This window comes from Cherax quadricarinatus, chromosome 95, assembly GCF_038502225.1.
Source record: "Cherax quadricarinatus isolate ZL_2023a chromosome 95, ASM3850222v1, whole genome shotgun sequence".
Taxonomy (NCBI): Eukaryota; Metazoa; Arthropoda; class Malacostraca; order Decapoda; family Parastacidae; genus Cherax; species Cherax quadricarinatus.
The window spans coordinates 5,501,678-5,512,469 of record NC_091386.1 but is presented as its reverse complement, the minus strand read 5'-3'; the positions used below and the strand labels follow the sequence as shown (position 1 = coordinate 5,512,469).

At 40.4% G+C, this 10,792-nt stretch overlaps 1 protein-coding gene across 2 annotated transcripts in view; it reads left to right on the top strand.

Annotated features, from left to right (window-relative positions):
* Positions 1-1,247: 1,247 nt before the first annotated feature.
* Larp4B (La-related protein 4B) overlaps positions 1,248-10,792 on the top strand; it is a 175,853-nt gene continuing 166,308 nt past the window's right edge. Inside the window, exon 1 of one of the 2 annotated variants that reach the window (XM_070104914.1) lies at positions 1,248-1,427. The gene's annotated coding sequence lies outside the window, so the exon portion shown is untranslated. Of the gene's footprint in view, positions 1,451-10,792 lie in introns of both variants that reach the window. The other variant, XM_070104913.1, reaches the window with a different exon arrangement.

Sequence of the window (10,792 nt, the reverse complement as noted above, 5' to 3'; positions counted from 1 at the left end):
GGGGGGGTTCCTGCAGTAGTATCTGTATCTGTTGGTTTGGAGTGGAGGCCATCTGACAAGTATTTCTTCGTCCTGTACAGTATAACCATGAGTGGGTGCGGGTGTGAGTTGGACCTGACTAGCTTGTGCTATTAGGTCAGATGCCGTGTTCCTCCCTTAAGTCAATGTGACCTGACCTAACTAGGTTAGGGCATTGGCTAAGCCGGTAGGAGACTTGGACATGCCTCGCATGGGCCAACAGGCCTGTTGCAGTGTTCCTTCTCTCTTATGTTCTTATTACAGCTTTAAACGTCATTAGTAAGGCCTCACCTAGATTATGCAGCTCAGTTCTGGTCTCCATATTACAGACTGGACATAAATTCATTGGAAAACATTCACCGTAGAATGACTAAATTAATACATAGCATTAGAAATATTCTTAATGAAGAAAGATTGAAGTCCCTTAAATTGAGTATAATAAAGGGGATATTGGGTATTAATAAAGGGATATTGGGTATTAATAAAGAGGCTATTGGGTATTAATAAAGAGGCTATTGGGTATTAATAAAGGGGATATTAATAAGGTCTTGAGGATATCTCTCCAAGAGAGAACCCGCAATAATGGATTCAAATTAGACAAGTTTAGATTTCGAAAGGACATAGGAAAGTATTGGTTTGGAAATAGGGTAGTTGATGAGTGGAACAGTCTGCCTAGTAGAATTATCGAGGCTGAAACCTTGGATGGTTTCAAATTTAGGTTGGATTAATACATGAGTGGATTTGAGCGGGACTTGCACATGGGTAAATATAATTATCAAAGCTTATTTCATGTGTACCATTGAAAATTGGGTTGGACAAATATTTTATTAGTGGGATGGATCGTGAAGGACCTGCCTAGTATGGGCCAACAGGCCTGCTGCAGTGTTCCTCCTCTCTTATGTTCTTATTAGAAACATGTGCTAAGTGTATATATATAAGGTAATAAATATCTGAGAAAATTCATGTTTTCCCGCGTAATTCTTACATTTTGTCGTCTGCTATTATTACGCCTATCAGCTGATATCCGCTTAAAGCAAGTCACCTTCCTTTGATCCATAATTCACCTCATAGCGACTTTCTGCTTCATGCTGAAGTGTTGGGTGTATTATGGAGTTGTAATAAATGAAGAAATATAGCTATGGGGGTGTCCATGGAGGTTATAATGGGTGAAAACATTAAGGAACTATGTTGTTTGGCGGAGGATGGGAGTGGGCGTGGTGGGTGATGCGGTCACCACGTTCCTCCCCCCTGACCCACGTTGATGGTGGTCGTGCCGGTATTGTTAAGGTGTACACGACCTTCTAGCCTCTTGTAGTGTGCGTCAGGTGGTCTCTGTACCTTTATTACATCCCTGGACGGCTGGTGCTGCCATCAGCACGCAACACATACCTGTAATTCTCAGAGTTGAGGTGAATTACGGTGACGTATTTGGGTGAGTGAGAGTCATGTGGTAGTCATCCATTTCTCCCTCATGACGTGGTTTACCACTTATCCTGGCATTATTATAACCCCATAACATATTTCACTCTATTTCATGGCATCAGGTACATGTGTGTGGGGTATAAACGGGAAATTAATTTGGAAAGTGAAGAGAGAGAGAGACTTCTCAAGTCTAGTCATGATGACCAGACTCAACGTTATTTTTACTCTTATTTTCTCCCCTCATGACTCGATGCTACTCCAGGTGAAGTATTTCACCGGGTTTTGTAAGCCACTAGTCACTCAGGCTCCACCGGGGGTCAAAAATGTCCAAAATTTTCAAATATGTTATAATGGGTGTTTGTTTACATGTTTGGGGGGGGGAGGGGGGGTTGTGGAATGTTTGGTTATTACTCTTAATTTTGACCTTCTAGGGAGGTGCCTTGATGCTGCTGGAGGGCTCTTGATCCAGGGAGGTGTGCACACCCTCCTGTTTCAGTCAGTTAATTATCTCCAGATCCAGGAAGTGGTGACCCATATGGGTTTAGCACTCCAGTGAAAATGCGTCACTGTGGCACTGTTGGGTTGTTGTAGGTGATTTATGGGTCACTGTGACACTGTTGGGTTGTTGTAGGTGATTTATGGGTCACTGTGACACTGTTGGGTTGTTGATTTATGGGTCACTGTGACACTGTTGGGTTGTTGTAGGTGATTTATGGGTCACTGTGGCACTGTTGGGTTGTTGATTTATGGGTCACTGTGACACTGTTGGGTTGTTGACTTATGGGTCACTGTGACACTGTTGGGTTGTTGATTTATGGGTCACTGTGACACTGTTGGGTTGTTGATTTATGGGTCACTGTGACACTGTTGGGTTGTTGATTTATGGGTCACTGTGGCACTGTTGGGTTGTAGGTGATTTATGGGTCACTGTGGCACTGTTGGGTTGTAGGTGATTTATGGGTCACTGTGGCACTGTTGGGTTGTTGTAGGTGATTTATGGGTCACTGTGACACTGTTGGGTTGTTGTGGGTGATTTATGGGTCACTGTGACACTGTTGGGTTGTTGTGGGTGATTTATGGGTCACTGACACTGTTGGGTTGTAGGTGATTTATGGGTCACTGTGACACTGTTGGGTTGTTGTAGGTGATTTATGGGTCACTGTGACTGTTGGGTTGTAGGTGATTTATGGGTCACTGTGGCACTGTTGGGTTGTTGTAGGTGATTTATGGGTCACTGTGGCACTTTTGGGTTGTTGTAGGTGATTTATGGGTCACTGTGGCACTGTTGGGTTGTAGGTGATTTATGGGTCACTGTGGCACTGTTGGGTTGTTGTAGGTGATTTATGGGTCACTGTGGCACTGTTGGGTTGTTGATTTATGGGTCACTGTGACCCTGTTGGGTTGTGGGTGATTTATGGGTCACTGTGACACTGTTGGGTTGTTGTAGGTGATTTATGGGTCACTGTGACTGATGGGTTGTTGTAGGTGATTTATGGGTCACTGTGACACTGTTGGGTTGTTGGTGATTTATGGGTCACTGTGACACTGTTGGGTTGTTGTAGGTGATTTATGGGTCACTGTGACACTGTTGGGTTGTTGTAGGTGATTTATGGGTCACTGTGACACTGTTGGGTTGTTGTAGGTGATTTATGGGTCACTGACACTGTTGGGTTGTTGTAGGTGATTTATGGGTCACTGTGACACTGTTGGGTTGTTGTAGGTGATTTATGGGTCACTGTGACACTGTTGGGTTGTAGGTGATTTATGGGTCACTGACACTGTTGGGTTGTTGTAGGTGATTTATGGGTCACTGTGACACTGTTGGGTTATTGTAGGTGATTTATGGGTCACTGTGACACTGTTGGGTTGTTTTAGGTGATTTATGGGTCACTGTGGCACTGTTGGGTTGTAGGTGATTTATGGGTCACTGTGGCACTGTTGGGTTGTAGGTGATTTATGGGTCACTGTGACACTGTTGGGTTGTAGGTGATTTATGGGTCACTGTGGCACTGTTGGGTTATTGTAAGTGATTTATGGGTCACTGTGGCACTGTTGGGTTGTTTTAGGTGATTTATGGGTCACTGTGGCACTGTTGGGTTGGTGATTTATGGGTCACTGTGGCACTGTTGGGTTGGTGATTTATGGGTCACTGTGGCACTGTTGGGTTGTTTTAGGTGATTTATGGGTCACTGTGACACTTGGGTTTTTAGGTGATTTATGGGTCACTGTGACTGTTGGGTTATTGTAGGTGATTTATGGGTCACTGTGACACTGTTGGGTTGTTGTAGGTGATTTATGGGTCACTAACACTTGGGTTGATTTATGGGTCACTGTGACTGTTGGGTTGTTGATTTATGGGTCACTGTGACACTGTTGGGTTGTAGGTGATTTATGGGTCACATAACATAAGGAACACTGCAGCAGGCATACTGGCCCATGCGAGGCAGGTCCAAATCTCCTACCGTCTTGAGCCAATGACCCAACCTAGTCAGGTCACGTCACATCTGCATGGCATCAGACCCTCTAGCACAAGCTAGTCAGGGCCAATTCACACCCACTCTTACATTATCTAACCTGTTTATGAAACTAAATGTCTTACCTTCTGTAACTGTACTGGGGAGTTTGTTCCACTCATCCACAACTTTATTACCAAACCAGTACTTTCCTATATCCTTCCTGAATCTGAATTTTATCAAATTGAAGCCATTGCTGCGAGTCCTGTCTTAGCTAGATACTTTTTAGCATGCCATCTACATCCCCTTTATTTATTCCTGTTTTCCATTTATACACCTCGATCATATCCCCCCTAATTCTACGCCTTTCGAGAGAGTGCAGATTCAGGGCCTCGGTCTATCCTCATAGGGAAGATTTCTGATACATGGGATCATCTTTGTCATCCTCCTCTGTACGTTTTCCAGAGCATTTATATCCATTCCACCACTGAGCAGCATAGTCTAAATGAGGCCTAACCTTACTACTACTGTTGTAGGCCTAACCAAGGATATATAGAGTTGAACAACCTGAGGACTTCTATTATTTATACTTCTAGATATGAAGCCAAGAATTCTGTTAGCTTTATTGCGAACACTAATGTACTGTTGTCTTGGTTTTTGATTACTGCTAACCAGAACTCCTAAATCCTTTTTGCAATCCTTAATATTAAGATCTACATTATTTAGTTTACATGTGGCATGGTTATTTAACTGTCCAACATTTAGAACTTTGCATTTGTCAATATTAAACTACATCTGCCACTTCTCCGACCATTGCATCAGTCTATTCAGATCATCTTGGAGTGCTCTAATGTCTTCATTATAATGAATTGCCCCTCCTCTTTGGTTCAACTCCAGCAAACCAACATTTTTAAATACTGTACAGTAGACTCTTGAATAACGTGCTATCAAGCAATGCGTTTTCATTAAAACGGAATTTAAGTTTTGCAGTGCATTGTAGATTAGCATGGGAAGATGGTTGTGTTTCAGGTCATAATTTTAAGAAAAACGGCAGAAGAGCAGTACCAGGCTGCTAGTAACTCATAATTACACTGACTGCAAATAACCATGGCTTTTAACAATTTCTTGTGTAGTAACATGCAATTTTCCAGAACGTAAGTGTTATTTGAGCACCGTATGTTTAAAACTAATCGTAAATACAGTGGAACCTCTACTTGCGAGTTTAATCCGTTCCATGACCTTGCTCTCAACTGGATTTGCTCGTTTGCAGAGTCAATTTTCCTCATTTAAATTAATTGAAATGCAATTAATCCGTTCTAGTGGAATTCTTAACTTCAATAATTTCGCTAATATCATCTATACGGCTTGTTTATCTATCACAGTTCATCTATTATGACATAACAAACAATATGAATAACATAGAAACATGATATATACTCTAGAATGAATAAAATGTCATTCATGTAGTGGTATGGGCGGTGTCGGTGATGGACGAGAGTTTGTCTGGAGACCGGGCAAAATTCATGAATAATTTCGCTAATATCATCTATACGGCTTATTTATATATCACAGTTCATCTAATATGACATAACAGACAATATAAATAACATAGAAACACGATATATACTCTAGAATGAATAAAATGTCATTATGTAACAGGTGGAGGCGGCCACAACCGCTCCCTCTTTGTTGTGGTAAACACTGCCATCTAGTGACGGCCTTTTGAAGCCATCTTATTTATTTATTTATTTAGTAATTTAAGCATACATACAGAGGTACAAAAAATACAGGTAAGAGCAGCATGCCAAAGCCACTTATGTGCATAGCATTACGGGCTGGCTTAAAATTAACTTAAGATTAACTAAGCAATGATGAAATCAGTGATAAAACATTATTGTAAACAGATAACTATAAAGCACAAATGAGTATTACAAAGACAGGTCATATGGTTGCATGCATTGCTGTACATTCAGTCGAATTGAGTATTCTGTTAGGTGGTGTATTTAAAAAAATAATAGTTAGATTGGGTCCTAGGTTTAACATTTGTGTGATATAATTGTGAGTAACATATAGGATATACAATTTATAAGGTTCAGTTATTCAGTATTTAATTGGTTTTGAGTGAGTAAGTGATCTTTGAGAAGAGACTTGAATTTATAAACAGGTAGTGTTTCTTTTATATTTACAGGTAATGAATTCCAGATTTTAGGGCCTTTTATGTGGATTGAGTTTTTGCATAGTGTGAGATGGACACGAGGAACATCAAAGAGTGATCTGTGCCTTGTGTTATGGTCATGTGTTCTGTTGAGGTTGGCAAGGAGATGTTTGAGGGGAGGGTTAATATCAGAGTTAAGTGTTCTATGTATATAATAGGTGCAATAATAAGTATGGATGTTTTGTATGGTGAGTAGGTTGAGTGTTTTGAATATTGGTGGAGTGTGTTGCCTGTAGTGAGAATTTGTTATATGTAGTACATTATTATTATTATATATGTATTATTACTATACTTATTATTATTATTATTATTATTATTATTATTGTATTATACTATTATTGTACTGTTATTATTCATATTATTATCGTTATTATTATATAAACTCCCGGTAAATTTTATTCACACAAAAAATATAAGATTTACTGTTATTCCTTATTGCAATAATTGTATAAATATGTCAACCCATTCACGACTGCATATTAGAATGGGCAGTGACATCATTTGTTTACTCTGAAACAGTCAAGCAATGGACCATTTCTCGTAGGTTGAGCTCTATTTCAAGGTACTTTTTGTCGTAAAAGCAATCAAAATCATATCTATTTCTGTAATATATCTTCCATTCTATCAAATGAGACCAAAAAAACAAGAATACAACCATAAAAACCATTCAAAATTACTACTAAGGGGTGGCTAATTGCTGAGAAGTGAACTCCATTATTTATGCTTAGACTTCTTTAATTTTTGGTGTACGTTAAGAAGCATCTTTCTTAACGTTTGTTAGTGGGGATGAATTGTAAAGGACCTGCCTAGTATGGGCCAACAGGCCTGCTGCAGTGTTCCTCCTTTCTTATGTTCTTATGTTCTTATCATACATTGCCCAAGTTTCAGTAAGATAGTCCAACAAAGAAATGAGATACAATTACTGACATCAAGAGCCCCTCACCAGTGTCAAGGAACCTGCCTTGAGGTCTGTTCACTTGTGGAAATTTTGCTCTCATATGGAAGCAAAAAATCGACCCATCGACTGCATTTGGAAAAACTCGCATGTGGACACGCTCGCAAGTAGAGGTTCCTCTGTATTATATAAAATAATTATCTGTCTCATAAACACGCTAGATAACAGGGATATCTTGATACTCCTACTTACAATTTGGTCACACTTCACAGATACGCACATGCGTATATATATACATCTAGGTTTTTCTCCTTTTTCTAAATAGCTCTTGTTTTTCTTTATTTCTTCTATTGTCCATGGGGAAGTGGAAAAGAATCTTTCCTCCGTAAGCCATGCGTGTCGTATGAGGCGACTTAAATGCCGGGAGCAATGGGCTAGTAACCCCTTCTGTAGACATTTACTAAAAAAAGAGAAGAAAAACTTTATAAAACTGGGATGCGTGAATGTGAGTGGATGTAGTGCGGATGACAGGAAACAGATGATTGCTGATGTTATGAATGAAAAGAAGTTGGATGTCCTGGCCCTAAGCGAAACAAAGCTGAAGGTAGTAGGGGAGTTTCGGTGGGGGGAAATAAATGGGATTAAATCTGGAGTATCTGAGAGAGCAAAGGAAGGGGTAGCAGTAATGTTGAGGGATCAGTTATGGAAGGAGAAAAGAGAATATGAATGTGTAAATTCAAGAATTGTGTGGATTAAAGTAAAGGTTGGATGCAAAAAGTGGGTCATAATAAGCATGTATGCACCTGGAGAAGAGAGGAATGTAGAGGAAAGAGAGAGATTTTGGGAGATGTTAAGTGAATGTATAGGAGCCTTTGAACCAAGTGAGAGAGTAATTGTGGTAGGGGACCTAAATGCTAAAGTAGGAGAAACTTTTTGAGAGGGTGTGGTAGGTAAGTTTGGGGTGCCAGGTGTAAATGATAATGGGAGCCCTTAGATTGAACTTTATATAGAAAGGGGTTTAGTTATAGGTAATACATATTTTAAGAAAAAGAGGATAAATAAGTATACAAGATATGATGTAGGGTGAAGTGACAGTAGTTTGTTGGATTATGTATTGGTAGATAAGAATGTTGAGTAGACTTCAGGATGTACATGTTTATAGAGGGGCCACAGATATATCAGATCACTTTCTAGTTGTAGCTACACTGAGAGTAAAAGGTAGATGGGATACAAGGAGAATAGAAGCATCAGGGAAGAGAGAGGTGAAGGTTTATAAACTAAAAGAGGAGGCAGTTAGGGAAAAATGTAAACAGCTATTGGAGGATAGATGGGCTAATGAGAGCATAGGCAATGGGGTCGAAGAGGTATGGGGTAGGTTTAAAAATGTAGTGTTAGTGTTCAGCAGAAGTTTGTGGTTACAGGAAAGTGGGTGCGGGAGGGAAGAGGAGAGATTGGTGGAATGATGATGTAAAGAGAGTAGTAAGGGAGAAAAAGTTAGCATATGAGAAGTTTTTACAAAGTAGAAGTGATGCAAGGAGGGAAGAGTATATGGAGAAAAAGAGAGGTTAAGAGTGGTGAAGCAATGTAAAAAGAGAGCAAATGAGAGAGTGGGTGAGATGTTATCAACAAATTTTGTTGAAAATAAGAGAAGGTTTTGGAGTGAGATTAACAAGTTGAGGAAGCCTAGAGAACAAATGGATTTGTCAGTTAAAAATAGGAGAGGAGAGTTATTAAATGGAGAGTTAGAGGTATTGGGAAGATGGAGGGAATATTTTGAGGAATTGTTAAATGTTGATGAAGTTAGGGAAGCTGTGATTTTATGTATAGGGCAAGGAGGAATAACATCTTGTAGGAGTGAGGAAGAGTCAGTTGTGAGCATGGGGGAAGTTCGTGAGGCAGTAGGTAAAATGAAAGGGGGTAAGGCAGCCGGGATTGATGGGATAAAGATAGAAATGTTAAAAGCAGGTGGGGATACAGTTTTGGAGTGGTTGGTGCAATTATTTAATAAATGTATGGAAGAGGGTAAGGTACCTAGGGATTGGCAGAGAGCATGCATAGTTCCTTTGTATAAAGGCAAAGGGGACCAAAGAGTGCAAAAATTATAGGGGGATAAGTCTGTTGAGTATACCTGGTAAAGTGTATGGTAGTTATTATTGAAAGAATTAAGAGTAAGACGGAAAATAGGATAGCAGATGAACAAGGAGGCTTTAGGAAAGGTAGGGGGTGTGTGGACCAGGTGTTTACAGTGAAACATATAAGTGAACAGTATTTAGATAAGGCTAAAGAGGTCTTTGTGGCATTTATGGATTTGGAAAAGGTGTATGACAGGGTGGATAAGGGGGCAATGTGGCAGATGTTGCAGGTGTATGGTGTAGGAGGTAGGTTACTGAACGCAGTGAAGAGTTTTTACGAGGATAGTGAGGCTCAAGTTAGAATATGTAGGAAAGAGGGAAATTATTTCTCAGTAAAAGTAGGCCTTAGACAAGGATGTGTGATGTCACCTTGGTTGTTTAATATATTTATAGATGGGGTTGTAAGAGAAGTAAATGCGAGGGTCTTGGCAAGAGGCGTGGAGTTAAAAGATAAAGAATCACACATAAAGTGGGAGTTGTCACAGTTGCTCTTTGCTGATGACACTGTGCTCTTGGGAGATTCTGAAGAGAAGTTGCAGAGATTGGTGGATGAATTTGGTAGGGTATGCAAAAAAAAGAAAATTAAAAGTGAATACAGGAAAGAGTAAGGTTATGAGGATAACAAAAAGATTAGGTGATGAAAGATTGGATATCAGATTGGAGGGAGAGAGTATGGAAGAGGTGAATATATTCAGATATTTGGGAGTGGACGTGTCAGCGGATGGGTCTACGAAAGATGAGGTGAATCATAGAATTGATGAGGGGAAAAGGGTGAGTAGTGCACTTAGGAGTCTGTGGAGACAAAGAACTTTGTCCTTGGAGGCAAAGAGGGGAATGTATGAGAGTATAGTTTTACCAACGCTCTTATATGGGTGTGAAGCATGGGTGATGAATGTTGCATCAAGGAGAAGGCTGGAGGCAGTGGAGATGTCATGTCTGAGGGCAATGTGTGGTGTGAATATAATGCAGAGAATTCGTAGTTTGGAAGTTAGGAGGAGGTGCGGGATTACCAAAACTGTTGTCCAGAGGTCTGAGGAAGGGTTGTTGAGGTGGTTCGGACATGTAGAGAGAATGGAGCGAAACAGAATGACTTCAAGAGTGTATCTGTCTGTAGTGGAAGGAAGGCTGGGTAGGGGTCGGCCTAGGAAAGGTTGGAGGGAGGGGATAAAGGAGGTTTTGTGTGCGAGGGGCCTGGACTTCCAACAGGCATGCGTGAGCGTGTTTGATAGGAGTGAATGGAGACAAATGGTTTTTAATACTTGATGTGCTGTTGGAGTGTGAGCAAAGTAACATTTATGAAGGGGTTCAGGGAAACCGGCAGGCCGGACTTGAGTCCTGGAGATGGGAAGTACAGTGCCTGCACTCTGAAGGAGGGGTGTTAATGTTGCAGTTTAAAAACTGTAGTGTAAAGCACCCTTCTGGCAAGACAGTGATGGAGTGAATGATGGTGAAAGTTTTTCTTTTTTCGGGCCACCCTGCCTTGGTGGGAATCGGCCAGTGTGATAAAAAAAAAAAAATAATAATTATCATTGACCAAATACACCTACCATTCGACTTACGACCTGCTCGACGTATGACCACTCGACTTACGACTGTGTTTTTTGCTAAATTTCTGGGAAATAAACAACTATTTGTGTTGTACACAGTGTTTATCCTA